General features: G+C 43.5%; 2 gene segments (V, D, J or C); one reads left to right on the top strand and one right to left on the bottom strand.

Annotated features, from left to right (window-relative positions):
* The first annotated feature begins 5,284 nt into the window (after positions 1-5,284).
* LOC306849248 (immunoglobulin lambda variable 4-60-like) lies at positions 5,285-14,356 on the top strand. The segment is given in 4 exons: positions 5,285-5,464; positions 5,541-5,863; positions 7,334-7,431; positions 14,181-14,356.
* A 2,701-nt stretch (positions 14,357-17,057) lies between these two features.
* LOC306858328 (immunoglobulin kappa variable 3D-20-like) lies at positions 17,058-18,844 on the bottom strand. The segment is given in 2 exons: positions 18,814-18,844; positions 17,058-17,395 (listed from the first exon to the last, which is right to left on the bottom strand).
* Positions 18,845-20,014: the final 1,170 nt, after the last annotated feature.

Below are 20,014 nucleotides of genomic sequence, written 5' to 3'. Positions count from 1 at the left end.
TTAAGAAATGAGCATTATGCACAAGCAGAACTAAAGTTTAAAGTTTATGTCAGTAAACATGTTAATAGATTTGAACGACACTTAGTATGAAATAAATATGTTTTAAATATATTACTTTTTTGCTAGGGTCTGATTGGCTGACAGATGTTATTAAGTGTTGTTAGATCATGCCTCCACAGCAGATAATTAAGATCTAGCCCGGGATGCCAGATCCTGTCAGAAAATATCTGTTTTGTCTGGTAGCAGCTAATACCCAAAACCTGTTAACAGGAAGTCTTATCTTGTACCCAAAATACCCAAAACTGTATTAACAGTCTTCTATCAGCTAAGATATTGACTGAGGAAAAGCCATTGAAGAGCAGAAGCAGGAGATGAAGTGGTGACAAAAAGGAGCAGAGTTTATTGAATATAGTCTTAGTTGCGCATGTTTCAATGCTCAGACTTCGTCTGAAGAACACAAATCCAACAATAGTGTTACACCAAACTGATCCACAAAAACATCTCATAAACCATTCCCTCGTATCTCTTATTCATGAAGACAAACAGCCCTTGAAACCACAGTCATAAGACTAAACAACAATGGAAAAATAATAGAATAGAACATAATAGAATACAATCCAATAGAATAGAAATGACTTGTCATTTAATGAATCAATTATATGAGTATGGCAATAATGATTATTATGATCATATGATTAAATGGAATATTAACAATGGTTAAATAATAAATTATTATAATTGAATAAATGAATGAATTTAAAAGAAAGTAAAGTAAAACACAACACAAATGTCTGGTTGCTCTCTTGGAGCAAAGCACACACAGGCTGCACTTGAGGATCGTCACATCCTTCAGTGTAACATTTGGACCAATCAGACACAACTATTTGTTATATTTAACAAATAATCTCTTATGCCCCCTCACCTAACCAAAAGGCCAACTATGAGGGTCTGTGGACCCTTCCCCCCGAAATGCATCTAACACCTAAGAAGGCAGAACAAACTCTCCATAACAATTCCCTTCGACCCCTGGAACCACCTGCACTCTCACCAGTGAGAGTCTAACCCAGCTGTTCCACACCACGGGTACCACAGATAGCCTACTGGCTAACAACATCAACAACCATCTGACCCGGACCAACTCACTTCAGAACGACAGGTGACACTGCCTCGACACCTGCTGCACAAGCTCGAGGACCTGCACCTTGCTACAGCATACCAAATAAACAGAGGTTTAGTATACGTTATAGACCCCGTTATGAATGGCACTGATGGTTTTACTCAGGTGGTTAAATGACTTTATCCATAACTGCATTCTCTGGTTTTCCTGATGGTTTCATCCATCAACTCTCAGGACTCCCAAAGTTCATCAGGATTCTTTGGTTTCATCTTCAATGCCTCCTCTTTCATCTTACCCCAGACATGCTCAATAATGTTCATGTCTGGTGACTGGGTGGCCAATCCTGGAGCACCTTGACCTTCTTTGCTTTCAGGAACTTTGACGTGGAGGCTGAAGTATGAGAAGGAGCGCCATCCTGCTGTAGAATTTGCCCTCTCCTGTGGTTTGGAATGTAATGGGCAGCAAGAATGTCTTGATATCTCAGGCTGTTGATGTTGCCATCCACTCTGCAGATCTCTCGCACGCCCCCATACTGAATGTAACCCCAAACCATGATTTTTTCTCCACCGAACTTGACTGTTTTCTGTGTGAATCTTGGGTCCATGCGGGTTCCAATAGGTCTTCTGCAGTATTTGCGACGATTGGGATGCAGTTCAATAGATGATTCATCTGAAAAATCAACCTTCTGCCACTTTTCCACAGTCCATTCTTCCTGCAAGCTGTGGGCCTTGACAAATGCAACACGATTTTTTAGTTGTCTTCTGTTTAATGCTGGTTTCTGAGCACTAATTCGGCCATTGAGACCACTGCGTGAGAGAATTCGACAAACTGTTCTTGTAGATGCAGGGGTTTCTGGTGACCAGTTGTTATGTAGCTCTGCTGCAGTTGAAAAAGGGCTGTGACAAGACTTTTGTCTATGCAAAGTCTGACCTTTCTGTCCTAATTAAATAATTAAACATCAAGGCATGATAAGATTTTATTTTGGTAAAATAAGCGTAATCTAGAGGCCTTTGCCTTTCATATAAGCCACTTCTGATTCCAAATGATCAACTAGAAGTCAAGTTATTATTTGTTGTTCCTACAACTTGGATAGGCGACAAGACTTTTGTCAGGGGGTGTACAATTCCCTTTTAAGCAAATTTGCTACACAGTGTTGATTATGTATTATTTTACATAATTCCAACTCACTTCACCAATTTATCAAGCCTTACTGTGAGACTACCAGGAAAACAAAGACATTGGCCGACCAAATAAATATGACAAAAAAGGTAAAAAATGTTAAAACCAACCACAGCCAATACAAAAGAGAATGGAAAACAGGATATTTACATATTCAGAAAGAACAGTGTTTAGTTTGTTGGAACTGGACTTCATTTTGATTATCTTAGTATATTATAGTAAATGTGAACCTGAGCGTTACATGTGCAGCTGAGCTACATCCTGTCCTTCAGAATCAGAGCAAAGATCTTTCTCGATAATGACATTTATAGTTGTATGTAAATAGTGAGGTTTCTCTGTTCTCATTATGTTCACAGGCCTGCAGGTGCTCTGGAGTTTAATGGTGTTCAAAAGGGGAGTTTTCACAGAAATTGCACAGAAAAGAACCATTATGAATAATAATAATAATAATAATCTGCTATAAGAACCTTTCTTCACTATAAGAACTTTTTGTGGATGTTAAAGGTCTTTCATAGAAACACAGATGCCAATAAATCTTCTAAATAATTTTATTTTTAAGAGTGTAAGTTTGAATAATTCAGTGAACAATATATATATATTTGAATATTTTAGCAGCATCATTTGAAACTATTCAGATGCTTTGATTAGTTATGTTTTAATATTTGTTTTAGTATTTTTAGTGCCGATTTAACATTAGTATGCTATTATAAATTTAATTCTCTATATCACTTAGATAATTTGTCATTAAACTAACATTCATTTTGTAAGAATGATGAAAACATTATGATTTTTTTAAATTAAATATTGAAGTGATTGGCTGAAGTCTGATCCTCCCTCTTTCAGAGTTTCTCTTCTCTATATGAGTATCTCACTCTCTCTGATTCTCTTCATCTCTCCTCTAAACTCAATCTGCTCATCAGTCGAGATGCTGATGATATTCTACTGCGTTATTCTCTCTCTTCTCTCATGTAAGTTACACATAAATCACACACATCACTACACACACACATGACTATAGTGAATGGATGTATTTATTTTGTTTAATATTAATTTACTTAAGAGGACAAATTAATGTCAAATTCAAACAGTAAAAGGAATGTTTTGATTCATACTGTTACGAATCCTGGCCATGCACTTCCGTTCACCCACCACCAGAGGTCACCCGCTCACCACATGGACTTTCACACTACATAGCACATTGGACTCCATTTCCCATCATGCATTGCACTGACGACACACAGCTGGCACCAATCTCTCATTACCCTGATTGCACTGCCCATCTCACAATCACCATCACACACATCATATAAGCCTGGGACTTGCTCTTGCTCATGGCCGAGTATTGTTAGCGTTTATCACCCACCTAGCGATAGCTACTTTACAGAGCCATAGTCTTGCCTTGTCTTTCTTGCCGTGTCTGACCCTGCCCGTGTTTCCTGGATTTACCCTTCGCCTCTGCCGTTTGGACTCTGTTCGCTCCCCGTTTGGATTATTGCTCTCGTCTCTGGATTATCTCTCTGCCTTGCCCCTTTGGATACTGTTCGCCGATCGTCGACCCACGCTTGATCCACGGATTGCTCTGTCTTGCCTCTGCCATACCTGTTTGCTGTCTCCAGACCCTGCCTGTATGACCATGTTTTATAATAAAGCTTTGCACATGGATCCGCACGTCTCACGTCTCGTCAGCCCCGTAACACATACATGTGTAAATTTATTTTGTTGTTTCTAGATTCTATATTAAGGAAATATTTAGCATATCTGAAAAAAAGAAAAAGAAAATATGTGCACCAGAGAAGTATTTCTTTTACTGGATGAGCTGTGACTCTGCTTTACCAACACACTCTCATGTTTTTCCATCTCAGCCATGGCTTTCATGTTTTATGAGGCTTTCCATAGACATTATATACTGTACAAACTTTATATTCTATCCCCTGAAAAATGTCCCACAAAGTCCGAAAATATTTACATCTATTTTTATTATGGGCACATTTTGTCAACACAACATAGAGCCTGGATAACACACACACACACACACACACACACACACACACACACACACACACACACGTTGGGTTTCCATGTTTTATGGGGACATCCCATAGGCGTAATGGTTTTTATACTGTACAATCTGTATGTGCTATTGCCCTACACCAACCCTACACCTAAACTTAGCCCTCACAGGAAACATGCTGCATTTTTAGATTTTCATAAAACTTTATGCTGTATGATTTATAAGCTTGTTTCCTCATGGGGACCAAAAAATGTCCCCACAAGATTAAGATTTACTGGTATTACTATCCTTGTGGGGACATTTGGTCCCCAGGACGTGATGAATACCAGGTGCACACACACACACACACACACACACACACACACACACACACACGTTGGTTTTTGTGGTTTATGGGGACTCTCCATAGGCGTAATGGTGTTTATACTGAACAAACTGTGTGTGCTATTGCCCTACACCAACCCTACACCTAAATTTAGTCCTCACAGGAGACTTTGTGCATTTTTAGATTAAAAAAAAACAAAACCCATTTATGTATGTTTTTTAAGCCTTTTGAATTACGGAGACATAGGCAGTGTCCTCATAAACCACCTTCATATTGTAATACCTCTGTCATACCCATGTCATGATACAAATTTGTGTCCTCATAAACCACATAAACACGCACACACACACACACACACGTTCTATGTAAATGACACATTTTAAATAAAGTTTACTCTTTCATATATTTCACTTTTTCCATATAATTTAATTTAATTCATTTTGTAACACAATGTAAGGGTTTTATTCTTGTTATAAGATCCCATTTACACAACTAATTATTACAATATATTACATAAAAAATAATTTTAAAATGTTTTATGAATGAATGAGGCATTTATATAGCATCTTTTTGTGCTTAATACCTCATTCACTCATTCATTCATATTTTAAATTGCTGTATTAATCCATTCTGGTCTGTGTTGAAGTGAGTGAGTGTGTCAGATGTGTTGAGTGTGTGTTGTGTTTGGTGGGAGGGTCTTTCTCTTTACTTCTTAAAGTCTCTCTCTCTGATCTGATCTCAGCATTATTCTACAGCACTGCTCATCTTCACACATCAACACCAAATCACAAGATGATCACAATATCCTGCGCTTTCTTCACTCTTCTGACCTGTAAGTGTTCATCAGATCTGAGGATTTGAAGTGATTTGACACTCAATCTCATGTAAAGGTTGTGTTTATTCTGCAGGTGTCAGTGGAGTGACTGTAGTGACTCAGAGTCCATTAATCACAGTCAGTAAAGGAGAAACAGCTGAACTGGACTGTAATCTGGGGACAGTAACTGGTTCTCCTGCTAATTGGTACAAACAGACTCCAGGAGGAGTTCCTCAGTATATGTTAAGATTTTATCATGGCTGGAGCTCAGCTGAGTATGGTTCTGGCTACTCCTCTCCTAAATTCACATCAACACATTCATCTCAATCAGATTATCGTCTGATCATCAGTAATGTGGAGGTGGATGATTCTGCAGTGTATTACTGTAGCACATGGGATAGCTCTGTTAGTGAGGGGGTATCACAGTGATTCACAGCATGACAAAAACCTCCTCACCGCTCACATTCACTTCTGCTTCTAGACAACAGATGAAAAACACTGTCAGCATATCATGCTCTTACATTCAAACTAAAATATAGACAACCATGTGATAATTAAAGACTGATATATATTTATGTATTTTTCACATTAAATTTATTCACGAATTTCACATACAGGGCAACAACCTGAAGTAGATTTTTGTTTACTGTAATTTACAATGTGCTGTTTTTGTTGTGTTGATTCATTTATCATTATAGATTATAGCACAGCATTGTTTAAAGCTTCACCCAAACTGGCTGACGGATGTTATTAAGTGTTGATTATGTATTATATTACAATTTCAAATCACTTCAATTTATCAAGCCTTATGTGAGACTACCAGGGCAACAAATACATTGTCCAAGAAAATAAATATGAAAAAAAGGGTAAAAATGTCAAAAGGGTAAATATTAACCCAAGAAAATACAAGAGATAATGTAAAACAGGATACTTTCACATTCAGAATTTTATTTTTTTTTCAGTTGAAATTTGACTTCATTTTGATTATCTTACTATCTTACAGAGAGAAGAAAAAAAAAGCACCATAACCAGGAGAGGTCAATGTCAATGCTGGAGAATCACAGCCCTGCAGAGTTCAGCTCCAGCGGTCAAACACACCTGAACAAGCTAAACAAGGTCTAAAGTTTACTAGAAGCCACAGGCAGGTGAGTTTTTATCAAGGCTGGAGTAAAACTCTGCAGGACTGTGGCTCTCCAGGACCGATGTTGGCCACCCCTGCCCTAAACTGTAGTCTGATGTGGTCTAATCATCTCTATCCCTTACATTTACATTTAGTCATATTATTTATCATATTATACATTTAGATTTATTTTACAGCAGGAGTCACCAGTGAAACTATACATAAAGAGCTTCTCATTATGTTTATAGCTGAAATTGCTTGACATTCTTGACCATTGGTATAATGTTATGTCCCTCCTCCAGGGGTGATTTCTGTGGATCTTATAAACCTGGTTTTAAGCTTTTAGATTCTCAGTCAAAGCTGTACAATACATCAGAAGAAAATCTGACACTAAACGCACATCAACTTACTGCTGAGGTCTACAGATTGACCTGACTAGTAAAATGTGTTCTGGTCAGAATCAGTGCTGTGTGTTATTTGGGATATGTGGGTGTTGCAGTTTCTTGTAAGATGTGTGACAGCTCTGCGAATGAGTGCTAATACTAACCTCCTCACAACACACATTTATTTCTGTTTCTGTTCATGTTCTTAAATTCTTATGTATACAACAGGGGAAAATTATTAAAATGAATGTTTTAATGGATGGATACATTTACTCTACATCAGCTGCATCTTCTCAAAACACACTGGAGTTCAGATGTGTTGAGTGTGTGTTGTAAAGAGGTCTCTTTATTGTCTTAAAGTCTCTCTCTCTGATCTGATCTCAGCATTATTCTGCAGCACTGCAGCACTGCTCATCTTCACACATCAACACCAAATCACAAGATGATCACAATATCCTGCGCTTTCTTCACTCTTCTGACCTGTAAGTGTTCATCAGATCTGAGGATTTGAAGTGATTTGACACTTGTAGTGCTTGAGTCAAAACACAACAGGCATACATACCGTACCAGGTTACGTATGTAACCCAGGTTCCCTGAAGGGAACGAGAGCTACGTCCGAAGACGCTATGGGAACGCCATCAGCGTAACCGGCGCTCTGAATATTTTATACAACAGTCCAATGGATGGGCGAGGCGTCACGGGCGGGGTGACGTCACGACCAGGAAGTTATATAAGCACGTGCGGCGGAGCCGGCATCAGCTTCAAGTCATGAAGCAAGCGCTGGCAGGGATGCCGGAAGTGTGGCTCGGGACGTAGCTCTCGTTCCCTTCAGGGAACCTGGGTTACATACGTAACCTGGTACGTTCCCTTCCAGGAACTTCGAGCTACGTCCGAAGACGCTATGGGAACGCAATACCAACGCCGCCAGACTGACAAGTCCCTGCCTGGTGTCAGGCTGAAAGGACGGAGGAGCCTGGAGTTGCTCTGATGTCGAGGTTGTAAAACCTGACGAATGTCAGGGGCGTGGACCACCCAGCAGCGTTGCAGATGTCTTGCATAGGGACACCTGCCCAGAAGGCCTTGGAGGCCGCCACACCTCGGGTCGAGTGTGCTCTGACTCCCAACGGCGGGGGAAGGTCAGAGGTCTCGTACGCCAGATTGATGGCATCCACTATCCACCTGCTAAGAGTGGGCTTCGAAGCTGGAAGACCCCTCTTAGGCGGACCAAAGCACACGAGCAATTGGTCCGTTTTTCTCCACAGGGCAGCTCTGTGGATGTATGCGTCCAGTGCTCGCACTGGACACACACAGTTGTGCCTTTCCTGGTCGGGCTCCCTGAAGGGAGGAGGACAGAAGGCCTGGAGTACGACCGGCTGTGGTACGACCGTCAGAACCTTCGGTATGTACCCCGCACGGGGGTAGAGGAAGACTTTCGCCGAACCGGGCGCAAAGTCGATATGCGAAGGGGCCACAGATAGGGCCTGAAGGTCACTCACCCTCCTCAGAGAGGTGATAGCCAGCAGAAAGACGGTCTTAATCGTGAGGAGTCTATCAGTTATCTCCCCGAGAGGCTCGAAGGGTGCTCTGCCCAGAGCCTCTAGTACCACGGCCAGGTCCCACGTGGGGACACGGGGTCGTACAGGCGGCCTCAGCCTCAGCGCACCGCGGAGGAAACGTGTAACCAGGGGGTGTCTGCCCACTGACTGGCCACTGATAAGGGCGTGGTACGACGAGATAGCTGCCACGTAGACCTTAATAGTGGAGTGGGTTAACCCTGCGGAAAAGCGGGCCTGCAGGAACTCCAGAACTGCGCGGATCGGGCAGTTGACTGGGTCGAGCTGGCGGTCTCCGCACCATGAAGTGAAGAGTTTCCACTTCAAGGCGTACAGTTTCCTCGTAGAGGGAGCTCTGGATTGGAGGATAGTCTCGACAACCTCGGTTGCCAGACCGGAAGCTATGAGTTGTGCCCCCTCAGGGGCCACACCCACAGCCTCCAGCACTCCGGGCGGGGGTGCACAAGGGTGCCCCCGGCCTGTGAGAGGAGATCGCTCCTGATCGGTACCGGCCACGGGGTGCCGTCGAGGAGGGAAATCAGATCCGAGAACCATACTCGGCCCGGCCAGAACGGCGCTACTAACAGTAGGCTTACCGCGTCCCGGCGCACTCTCGCCAAAACTCCCGGGAGCAGAGCGATCGGGGGGAAGGCGTACAGACGAAGCCTCGGCCAGGTCTGTACCATAGCGTCCAGTCCCAGAGGCGCTGGAGGAGCTAGAGAGAACCAAAGGGGACATTGCGCCGACTCTCGAGTCGCAAAGAGGTCCACCTGTGCTTGGCCAAAAACCTTCCAAATCTGCTTCACCACCTGGGGGTGAAGCATCCATTCCCCGGGCCTCGGCCCCTGTCTCGACAGGACGTCTGCTCCGATGTTGAGATACCCAGGAATGTGCACAGCTCTCAATGATAGGAGCTTGCCCTGGGACCACACAAGGATCTGGTGTGCCAGCTTGTACAAGGGGCGCGATCGCAGACCTCCTTGGTGGTTGATGTAAGAGACCACTGCCGTGCTGTCGGTGCGGACCAGCACGTGGCGATCTCTCAGGTCTGGGAGGAAGTGCTTGAGAGCACGGAACACAGCTAGGATCTCTAGCCAGTTGATATGCCACGTCAGGTGGTGACCACTCCACAGACCGCGGGCAGGGTGGCCACTCATGACCGCACCCCAACCGGTGAGGGAAGCGTCCGTCGCTAGCGAGACGCGGCGACAAGGAGCTCCCAACACCGGGCCCTGGGACAAGAACCAAGGATTCCTCCACATGTCTAAGGCACGGATGCAGCGCCGTGATACCTTGACAGCGCGGAGCAAGTTTCCCCTCAGAGACACCCCCCTGGTCTTGAGCCACCACTGTAGGGGCCTCATGTACAGCAGGCCAGAAGGAATCACGCTGGACGCAGCTGCCATGAGCCCAAGCAGCCTCTGAAACTGCTTGACAGTGAATGGCTGGCCTTCTCGCACTCTCCTGACTGCCGTGAGGATCGACTCGATCCGAGCAGGGGTCAAACGAGCCTGCATCGTGGTCGAATCCCACACCACGCCTAGATAAGTGGTTCTCTGAGCTGGAGAAAGCACACTCTTTTTGGCGTTTAGTCTTAACCCCAAATCTTTCATGTGGGCAAGAACGACATCTCGATGCCGAGCTGCCAACTGCTCTGATTGAGCAAGGATCAACCAATCGTCGATGTAGTTTAGTATGCGGATGCCTTGCAGTCGCAACGGGACCAGGACCGCATCTACACACTTGGTGAAAGTGCGGGGTGAGAGTGCTAGGCCGAAGGGAAGAACCCGATATTGGTACGCTTTGCCCCCGAAAGCGAACCTCAGGAACTTCCTGTGAGAGGGAAGGATGGACACATGGAAATAGGCGTCTTTGAGGTCTATCGTAACAAACCAGTCCTCGGACCTGATTTGAGATACAATCTGCTTGACCGTGAGCATCTTGAACTTCAGCGGTCTGACTGAGAGGTTCAAGAGACGCAAGTCCAGTATGGGCCTCAGCCCTCCGTCCCTCTTCGGAACAATGAAGTATCGGCTGTAGAAGCCGGTGTACACTTCGTGAGGTGGAACCAACTCTATGGCTTCCTTTTTCAGCAAAGTGTTGACTTCCTGTTCCAGGACCAGAGCCTGCTCGGGGCGGACCGTAGTCACACAGACCCCGTTGAACAGCGGAGGTGGCCCATCGAACTGGATGGAATAACCAGCCTCTACCGTCCGCAGGACCCAAGGAGACACATTCGGCAGCCGCTGCCAAGCTGCCAAACGATCTACTAAGGGAATCAGTCTCTCGAGACTGACCTCTGGTGTCAGAGAAGCGGCCAGACCGCTGCCTCGCTGCGGCGCACCGGCAGGAGACGCATGATCTGGCGGCTGAGGCGAGTTTCTCAGGCCCGCTGAAATCACAGGCGGAAGAACCTGAGAGTACCACTCGCTGGGACCTGCTGTGCCCTGGAACTGCAGGGTTGACAGACAAATCCCCGGAGGGCACCGAGGGGAGACGGTCACCGTGTGCCGCGGTGTAAGCCGCTCCACCCCAGTAGGGGCCGTCCTCCGAAGTCCTGGGGCTCGCCCATCAGGACTTTTTCTCCGAGGACCTCTTGGCCGACAAGACATCCCTCAGGTCTGCCCTTGGCCTCGAAGTCCCCGGCGCGGAGCGCCGCTGCCCTCGGCCCCGCCTCGGGGGAGCACGAGAGGCGACGCTCTCTTTCTGCGCAGCCCTATGTGAGGAGCTGGTATGCGGAGGAGGCTGCTCCCGCCCAGCAGCCCCCAGAGTTAGAGAGCGACGGGGGAGGAACCGCCGGAACGCCTCCGCTTGCTTACGAGCCTCCTGAAACCTGTCGACGACGGTGCTCACAGCGTCGCCGAACAGGCCAGAAGGCTGCAGCGGGGCGTCCAGGAGGCAGGCCCTGTCCTTCTCTTTGATATCGGACAGGGTCAGCCACAGATGTCTCTCCGCTGCCACCAAAGCTGACATGGAGCGGCCGATAGCGCGCGGAGAGCCAAATCGGCGGTCCTCCTGAGCTCTAAAATATCGTCAGCTCTGATATCCCCGAACTCATCCAACTCCTTCAGCAGTTCAGCCTGGTACGCCTGCAGCACTGCCATAGTGTGCAGACACGCACCAGCCTGTCCTGCTGCCGCATACCCCCTGCCCACTAACGATGATGTGGTGCGCAGAGGCTTAGTGGGCAGAGTGGGAGCCTTCAAGGACGACGCCGCGGACGGAGACAGATAGCTCGCAAGCGTCTGTTCGATCCGGGGCATCGCCCTGTATCCACGCCCATCCAGCTCCCGCACATTACCGTAGTAATCAGAAGCGGGAACGAAAGGGCGGGATGAATAAGGTTTAACCCACGATCTCGACACCTCGGTGTGGAGATCGGGGAAAAACGGAAGGCTCCTGCGTAGAGGTGGTGGCCGCGAGCGCAGGAAGCGCTCGTCCAGCAAGCTGGACTGCGGCACAGCTGTTTTCTCGGGGGGCCAACTGATGTCGAGCTTGGCCACTGCCCGAGTCACCACCTCTAGTAACTCCTCATATTGGGGCGAGAGAGGCGGCGAAACCTCGTCAACGCTCGTCGCGTCAACCTCCTCGGAGGAAGAGAGACGAAGCGCTGAGTCCTCATCTCGGGGGGAAGGAACCGCTTCCCCGAGAGACGGGACGCCAGATCTGGCGGATACGGGAGGAGATAGGGACATGCCCGTCTCACTCTCGCCAGCCAGATCAGCCTGTGAGCCCCACGAGTGCAGCCGCCGCTCTGCCTCGGCAGCAGCGGGACCAGCACCGCGCGGGACGCTCACGAAGGCTCCCTCCTCGAAGAGAGCCCTCCGGGTGCGGAGTGTGCGCAGCGAGAGCCGCTCACAGTGCGGGCAATCGGCTCCCTCGAGAGCCGACGCCGCATGCTCCGCACCCAGGCAGACCACGCACAGGTTGTGTGTGTCCCCACTCGTGATGTAGCGAGGGCAGGGACTGACACACAACCTGAAACGCGATCTGGGATCGCCCATTGTCTTGGCCTTTGCTTTAGGCATCTTTTTAGGACAGACAACACTAAATAAGACTCACAAGACACAAAATCAGACTGACAACACACAGAGCGCTTGCTGAATGACAGAAAGCTGATGCCGGCTCCGCCGCACGTGCTTATATAACTTCCTGGTCGTGACGTCACCCCGCCCGTGACGCCTCGCCCATCCATTGGACTGTTGTATAAAATATTCAGAGCGCCGGTTACGCTGATGGCGTTCCCATAGCGTCTTCGGACGTAGCTCGAAGTTCCTGGAAGGGAACTAACTTGAACACATTCTTGAAGTTAGAATCAAAGCTTTCCTGCCATAAATCCTCTGGTCCCAGGAGACAACTAAAACCCAGAATATATTTGGGAAGAACATCTGGATGTCATTAAAGAAGAGCACCTTCACCGTTCGCGATCGATTTATCATAAATAAATTCAAACAGAACAAAGACTTCGGCGTCTGAACCAGAGTGGCGCCACATACTCCCCAATCTCCCTCCATTAAGTTTGCAGTAATTCATGAAAAGTATCTGGAAGAAGAAGTTTTCACAGCCGATTCAGGACTAAGACAATTCTCCAGATCGCCACGAAAGTGACCTTCCTATGACCTTGCGTTATTAGCACATTCCAGGATCGCGCCGTTTTTGCTTCCTAATAGACACGGAGCAAAATGCTTTGCTCAAGGATTTTAAAGAGGACGATTATTATTATTGTTTCTGCTATTAAAGCAATATATTCCAGACAATATCTACAATATATTCATAATATATATTAAGGTTGTTCTCAGGTCATTTAAAAGACTTGTTGTGTTATTGAACTTATGATATTGTTGTAATCTTTTGAGGCATAATATTCCTGATCACTAGTTGTTCATTTTCACATGATTGATGTGGTTATTGAGAATTAAGGATTGTTTCATCTATGGCTTTAACCGCGTAATCAATACAAAGGATAAATGTATTTTTGTGCATATCAAAAACGTAGGTGTTTGGTTTCAGATAAAAGCTGATTTCATGAGTAATAATATGGTGTGAATGAAAATGATATTTTCTCTGCAAGGTATGATCATAATATGAATAGAAATCTGCTGTTAATAAGTTTTCATGCGATAAATGACTGAACAGATAATGTATGCACGGTGAGAGGCTGTGCAGGGCGGAGCTCCGGCCTACAGAAACACTTGCGATTGGATCAAACGTCCCACAGGAAGAATCCGATTGGGTCAGGCGCCCGTGGGCAGATCCCAAATCGGCCCGTTAAAAACAGATGCAACAACTGAAAAGGGGTTGTTGTTGGAAACTGAAAAGAGAAGCTTAAGCTCAACTCGCTCGTCTCTCGTTTGCTCACGCGCTGCAAAGCGCTTCTTGCCACTAACATCACGGCCGAGCATTGCAACTGAGACCAAGACTCAGTTAAACTTTGAGAGAAACTAACATCTGAAGCTAAGGAACGGAAACGACTTCCTGAGAGCGTCACCAAGTCAGAACGAAGCCAACCAACCACTGAAGAGTACCCTCGTGACACGACCTCCCAAGCTGCCAATCCGGGCACGGTCCGTCTCAAACTAAAAAGGAGCTGAATTCAACTAAAAGCTAAAATTAGAATAATGATTCTGATTAATTACTTACACACTCAATGTCATGTAAAGGTTGTTTTTATTCTGCAGGTGTCAGTGGAGTGACTGTAGTGACTCAGAGTCCATTAATCACAGTCAGTAAAGGAGAAACAGCTGAACTGGACTGTAATCTGGGGACAGTAACTGGTTCTTCTGCTAGATGGTACAAACAGACTCCAGGAGGAGTTCCTCAGTATGTGTTAAGATTTTATCATGGCTGGAGCTCAGCTGAGTATGGATCTGGCTACTCCTCTCCTAAATTCACATCAACACATTCATCTCAATCAGATTATAGTCTGATCATCAGTAATGTGGATGTGGCTGATTCTGCAGTGTATTACTGTCAGACATGGGACAGCTCTGTTAAAGAGTACGTATCACAGTGATTCACTTCTGCTCAGACAACAGATGAAAAGAGCACTGCTTCATCTCAGATTCATGTTGAATTAATAACATATCACCTTTGCCAAGAATATTCCACAATTTCTTTCCCAAACTGTCATGTATTAAATTGGTCTCTTATGGTGCATTTTCATGCTTTATGTCCTGTTTGTATAGCTGGACAGTCACTGCTCACTTTATGCTTTGATTAAATGTAAAAGAGCAGCTTGGAGATTCTGCTAGATTTCTCCTTTTGTGCTCCTCAGAAGACAGAAAGTCCTGTGGGTTTGTAAGGAACGGTAGATCCATGAGTTCATGTTCAGAGAGACTTTATGAGCTTCATTCACTGTGATTGACTACAGCAGGATTCTCCACAGTCACTGACACCTGCAGATAACAACAGCTACAAATGAGATTGTGTTTCAAAGCACTTTAACACACAGCAGTCAAACACAACCAACATGAAGACTGAAACAGAGTGATTGTGTTTGAATCTGAATCATTTCTCCATCAATGAAATGTGTAAAGCACACAGTCAGCTGAGCTCGAGTGAGTGTTTCACTTCTGTTTGTGTCTCTTCACAGACTGAGGAGGTTTTTGTACGGCTGAACATATGAAATGTATCACTGTGGTATTCGGACGAGGAACAAAACTCATTGTGACTGGTAAGGCATTTTTCCACTGTTATTTCATTTTTTCTCACTTTATTATATATAGTCTACTTGTATATATAAAAACTCGTTATGTTTTAGTTTACCTTTTTATTTATTTACAGTTAAATGTGTGAATTCAGTCACAGACAGTTTTATCCAGAGCCTCCAGTAACCAGTCTTTCACTACAGCTTTAACTTTTATCTGTCTTATATATTAGTTGTATGTTATATTCAGCTATTAGTGGTATGTAGTATTGAACAGACTGTTCTCCTGATTTAAGGAGCATCAGCTTTGCGTTTAATTGAAGAGATTTGTAAAAATGTTTTTTTTTTTTTTATCATTTATGTACATTATTTGTGAAACAGCACATGAGAAATTGACCTGCAGTGTGACGTGCTATAATACACCTAAAAACTGAATTAATTGATAAACTATATGGAAGATTTAGCTTTAAACAATCATCTGTCAAACTGTAGGATCATTGAAAACGAGCTAGTGAAGACACAGATAATTAAAACTAGCATAAAAGTGTCAGCACATAAAATATACACCGTGCCATATATATTCAATGCACATTTTAACCTAAAATAAAAAAGAAAATTGACAATTTAAATTGACAATCAATGTCAAAATGACAATCAACCGATTTCTGTCTTTGAACAAATAATTGTTACCTAATTAATTATTTAATGATGCAAAAAAAGAGTAATTGTTTATTTGTTGATATGTGAAATTTTAGAGATGTATTAAGTTTGAAATGCAGTCAGACTGTAATATTTAAGTTGTCTGGTGGAGATGAAGGTCTGTCTGCAGATGTTGATGATGATTTGTGTTTAGATGCAGCTGCTGCTGCTCCTGAGCTGAACATCCTCCGTCCGTCCAGAGAAGAGCTGAGCTCCAGTAAAGTCACTCTGGTGTGTCTGATCAATCACATGTCTGGGGCTTTTGCTGATGTGCGTTGGCTTGTGAACGGGAACTCAGTTACTGAAGGCGTCTTCACTGGATCTGCTGAACAGCAGCCTGATAAGAAGTTCAAGATGAGCAGTTATTTAAGCATTGAGAGCTCAGAGTGGGACAAAGACACAGAGCTGACATGTGAAGCGACTGCTGCCTCAAAAACCTCCAGAAAAAGCATCAAGAAATCTGACTGCAGCGACTGAACTGCTTGATCTCCTCTTGATTTATGTGAGAGTAATTCAGTTTGTTTGCATAGAGTAGAAGAAAAATATGGATAGAAACTATTAAAAATAAAGAAAGTATTAGTTGCTTCATCTTCTGGACGAATGTTATTTTATGTTTGAATGTACATTATTGTGCTTTATGAACTCAAATAAACTGCGTTAATCAAACTTTTCCAACTGCTTTGTGTCCTCATATAAGCACAAGTTTTAGTTTATTATTTTAGCATCAGTTTATTACATCCATTTTGAAGTACTATTAAAAACAAACCATGTTTGCAATTAGAATACTGAACAATTTTAATTATATGATTTAATGTATTTAAAAAATAGAAATCAATTAAATATTAATAAAATAATAATCAATAAAACAGTCTATTGAACACTAGAAACATGAAAGTGAAAGTCATTTGCTGATTCCTCAGGACAAATGTTATTTTGAAATGATCATATAATAATGCTATTAATTGAAGTGTTTTTGAAATATATCTTCTGAATAGATCTAAAAACACAGTGCTGAAGTTTGTCTTCTGTCAGATGCAGTGATCTGTGGAGATTTTCTTCAGTCCTGACACACAGGAAACACCTGCTGTTAGAATCAGCTCTATGTAAATGTGTTTGATTATATTCATATACAGTATCTAATGTGGCAGAGTCTGCAGGCAGAAAGCAGAAGTGAATGTGAGCGGTGAGGAGGTTTTTGTCATGTTGTGAATCACTGTGATATGTACTCTTTAGCAGAGTCATCCCATGTGTTACAGTAATACACTGCAGAATCATCCACATCCACATTACTGATGATCAGACTATAATCTGATTTAGTTTTGTGATTTGAGTTGAATTTTGGAGATGAGTAGTCGGATCCGTACGTAGGAGAACTGTTTGGATGGTAGAAATATAAGACAAACTGTGGAACTCCTCCATGAATCTGTTTATACCATCGAGCAGCACTATCAGTGACGGTGTCCAGATTACATTCCAGTGTGGCCGTCTGTCCTTTACTCAGCGTGAGGACTGGAGGATTCTGGGTCACCACAATCGCACCACTGGCACCTGAAAAAGACAGAAACTATAAAATGAGCTGAAACACATGCTTTAGAAGAATCTGTTAAAGATCTGAGGTTCATACATGTGCAAGCAGTGATGATAAGGCAGAGTTTCATCAGCATGTTTGTGTGAGTAGATCTGCTCTCAGTGTTTTATGAAGCGCTGTACAGAGAGGAGAAACAGAGATTATTAAAGAGAGGTTTGTGGGAGGAGCCTCTGACAGCCAATCACTGCCTGTCTCATATTCTGGAAAACATGCTATTTCCCTCAATATGGGCACTTACAGAGCTGACAAAACCAAAGTGCAATAGAGGCTAAAAATAATGTTACTACACCCATTAATTCCATATTTTATCATTTTGATCAGCGCCTTTTAAAAAAAATAAAAATTGATAGCTACTGTATCTCACAGAAGTGAGTACACCCCTCACATTTTTGTAAATATTTTATTATATCTTTTCATGTGGCAACACTGAAGAAATGACACTTTGCTACAATGTAAAGTAGTGAGTGTACAGCTTGTATAACAGTTTAAATTTGCTGTCCCCTCAAAATAACTCAACACACAGCCATTAATGTCTAAACCGCTGGCCACAAAAGTGAGTACACCCCTAAGTGAAAATGTCCAAATTGGGCCCAATTAGCCATTTTCTCTCCCTGGTGTCATGTGACTCGTTAGTGTTACAAGGTCTCAGGCCTGAATGGGGAGCAGGTGTGCTAAATTTGGTGTTATCGCTCTCACTCTCTCATACTGGTCACTGGAAGTTCAACATGGCACCTCATGGAAAAGAACTCTCTGAGGATCTGAAAAAAATAATTGTTGCACTACATGAAGATGGCGTAGGCTATAAGAAGATTGCGAAGACCCTGAAACTGAGCTGCAGCACGGTGGCCAAGACCATACAGCGGTTTAACAGGACAGGTTCCACTCAGAACAGGCCTCGCCATGGTCGACCAAAGAAGTTGAGAGCACATGCTCAGCATCATATCCAGAGGTTGTATTTGGGAAATAGACTTATCAGTGCTGCCAGCATTGCTGCAGAGGTTGAAGGCTCAGACCATACGCTGCACTCAGCATCAAAGTGGTCTGCATGGCTATTGTCCCAGAAGGAAGCCTCTTCTAAAGATGATGCACAAGAAAACTCGCAAACAGTTTGCTGAAGACAAGCAGACTAAGGACATGGATCACAATTCACTAAGAAAAGTATCTCAGTTTCACAGTGTTGAAAAGTTTTGAATTAAAATGTCAGATGTTTTGTCTTTATTTCTGTTCATGTTATGTGACCTGTGTGACTTCAGTACTCCATATCTGACATTTAATATGACTATGAGCTGCTTCAATTCTTGGTTTTGATTCTGCAATAAAGATCTTTGGCATGACATTAGTTTGCATTTTCTTTTGTGCAGGCATGTTTATGACTCACGCTCAGGATACACCTGCACCACATGCCTCATATTTGTAGCTTTATGTAAATCATTATATTCCCCTGAGCTCAATCATAATGGAAACACTCAAACTTAGTCTGTTTAGAAATCATCAGCTGCACAGACAACAGCACAATATGTTATATTCAGTGCTGGGACAATAACTTACAAATTGTAGTCTGCTACTGATTCCACATTACATGACAATACTGTAATTATATTCAGCAACGTAATCCATTACATTACACATTTTAGTTAATGTAATCAAACTACTTTTTGATTACTTTTGACCTAACTCATTTCACATTGATATAAGGGTAATCTTGTACTGATATAAAAATAACCTACAAAGAGAAAGTATATTCCAGTCGTATATAACATCAAAATAAGACTTTGAATAAGAAGAAATATTTTGTTTAGCTACCTGCACATCATATGACCATTAATAACGCCATGCAAGTCAGTGCTGCTATTTTCATCACATTTCTTATACATCCTTTGCACTATCAATATACTTTTCTGTAATTGACAATTAAAAGACCACAAACCGACTATTAACACAATTGTTGCAGCATATAGCCGAGTTGTTGAAATAGTGAGATTTGTTGATTTTTTTCCAGTTTTTTTGTCAGTAGCATTTTAGTTTAGGTTCATTCAATGTATCGTGTTTTAAGCATGTCTGCCGATTCAGGATCTTTAACTGTCAAAATGGCAGACCCGTGGTGGTAATGAGAAAGCTGCTAACGAGGTAACGTGTTTAAATCTATGTATGCATGTATTAATATGAGGGTTAGTTAATCATGAGAATTGTCAGGTTGCTTATTCTTTTAATAAGAAGCGCTATATGCTTGAATCACACATAAAGTAAAATGTAACCGATTTCCTTTCACCGAAAGGCAGAACTAATCCAGAAACCCATGCTTACATCCGTGAGAAATTGAGGGATTTCACTCGTTCTACAACAAGCGCATCTACAAGACGGTTGGCATTGACAAATAAGAAATGTGGCACTGGAGCGTGTTTTACAGGAGTCTTTTCTGCCAGAGGCACTCAAATGTTGGTCCAGAAGATGGCGGCCTTACCTCAACTGTGATACTGAAAAATTCACTACCAGCCAAGAGAAATAATGACAGTAAGTAGGCTAAGTAAATAAATGTGGTATAATGCTGTGGGTTCAAGAACAAGTATGTAACATGCCAT

Source organism: Barbus barbus, assembly GCF_936440315.1.
Source record: "Barbus barbus genome assembly, chromosome: 3".
NCBI lineage: Eukaryota > Metazoa > Chordata > Actinopteri > Cypriniformes > Cyprinidae > Barbus > Barbus barbus.
The sequence above is the reverse complement of the archived record's forward strand: the minus strand, read 5'-3'. Positions and strand labels throughout refer to the sequence as shown.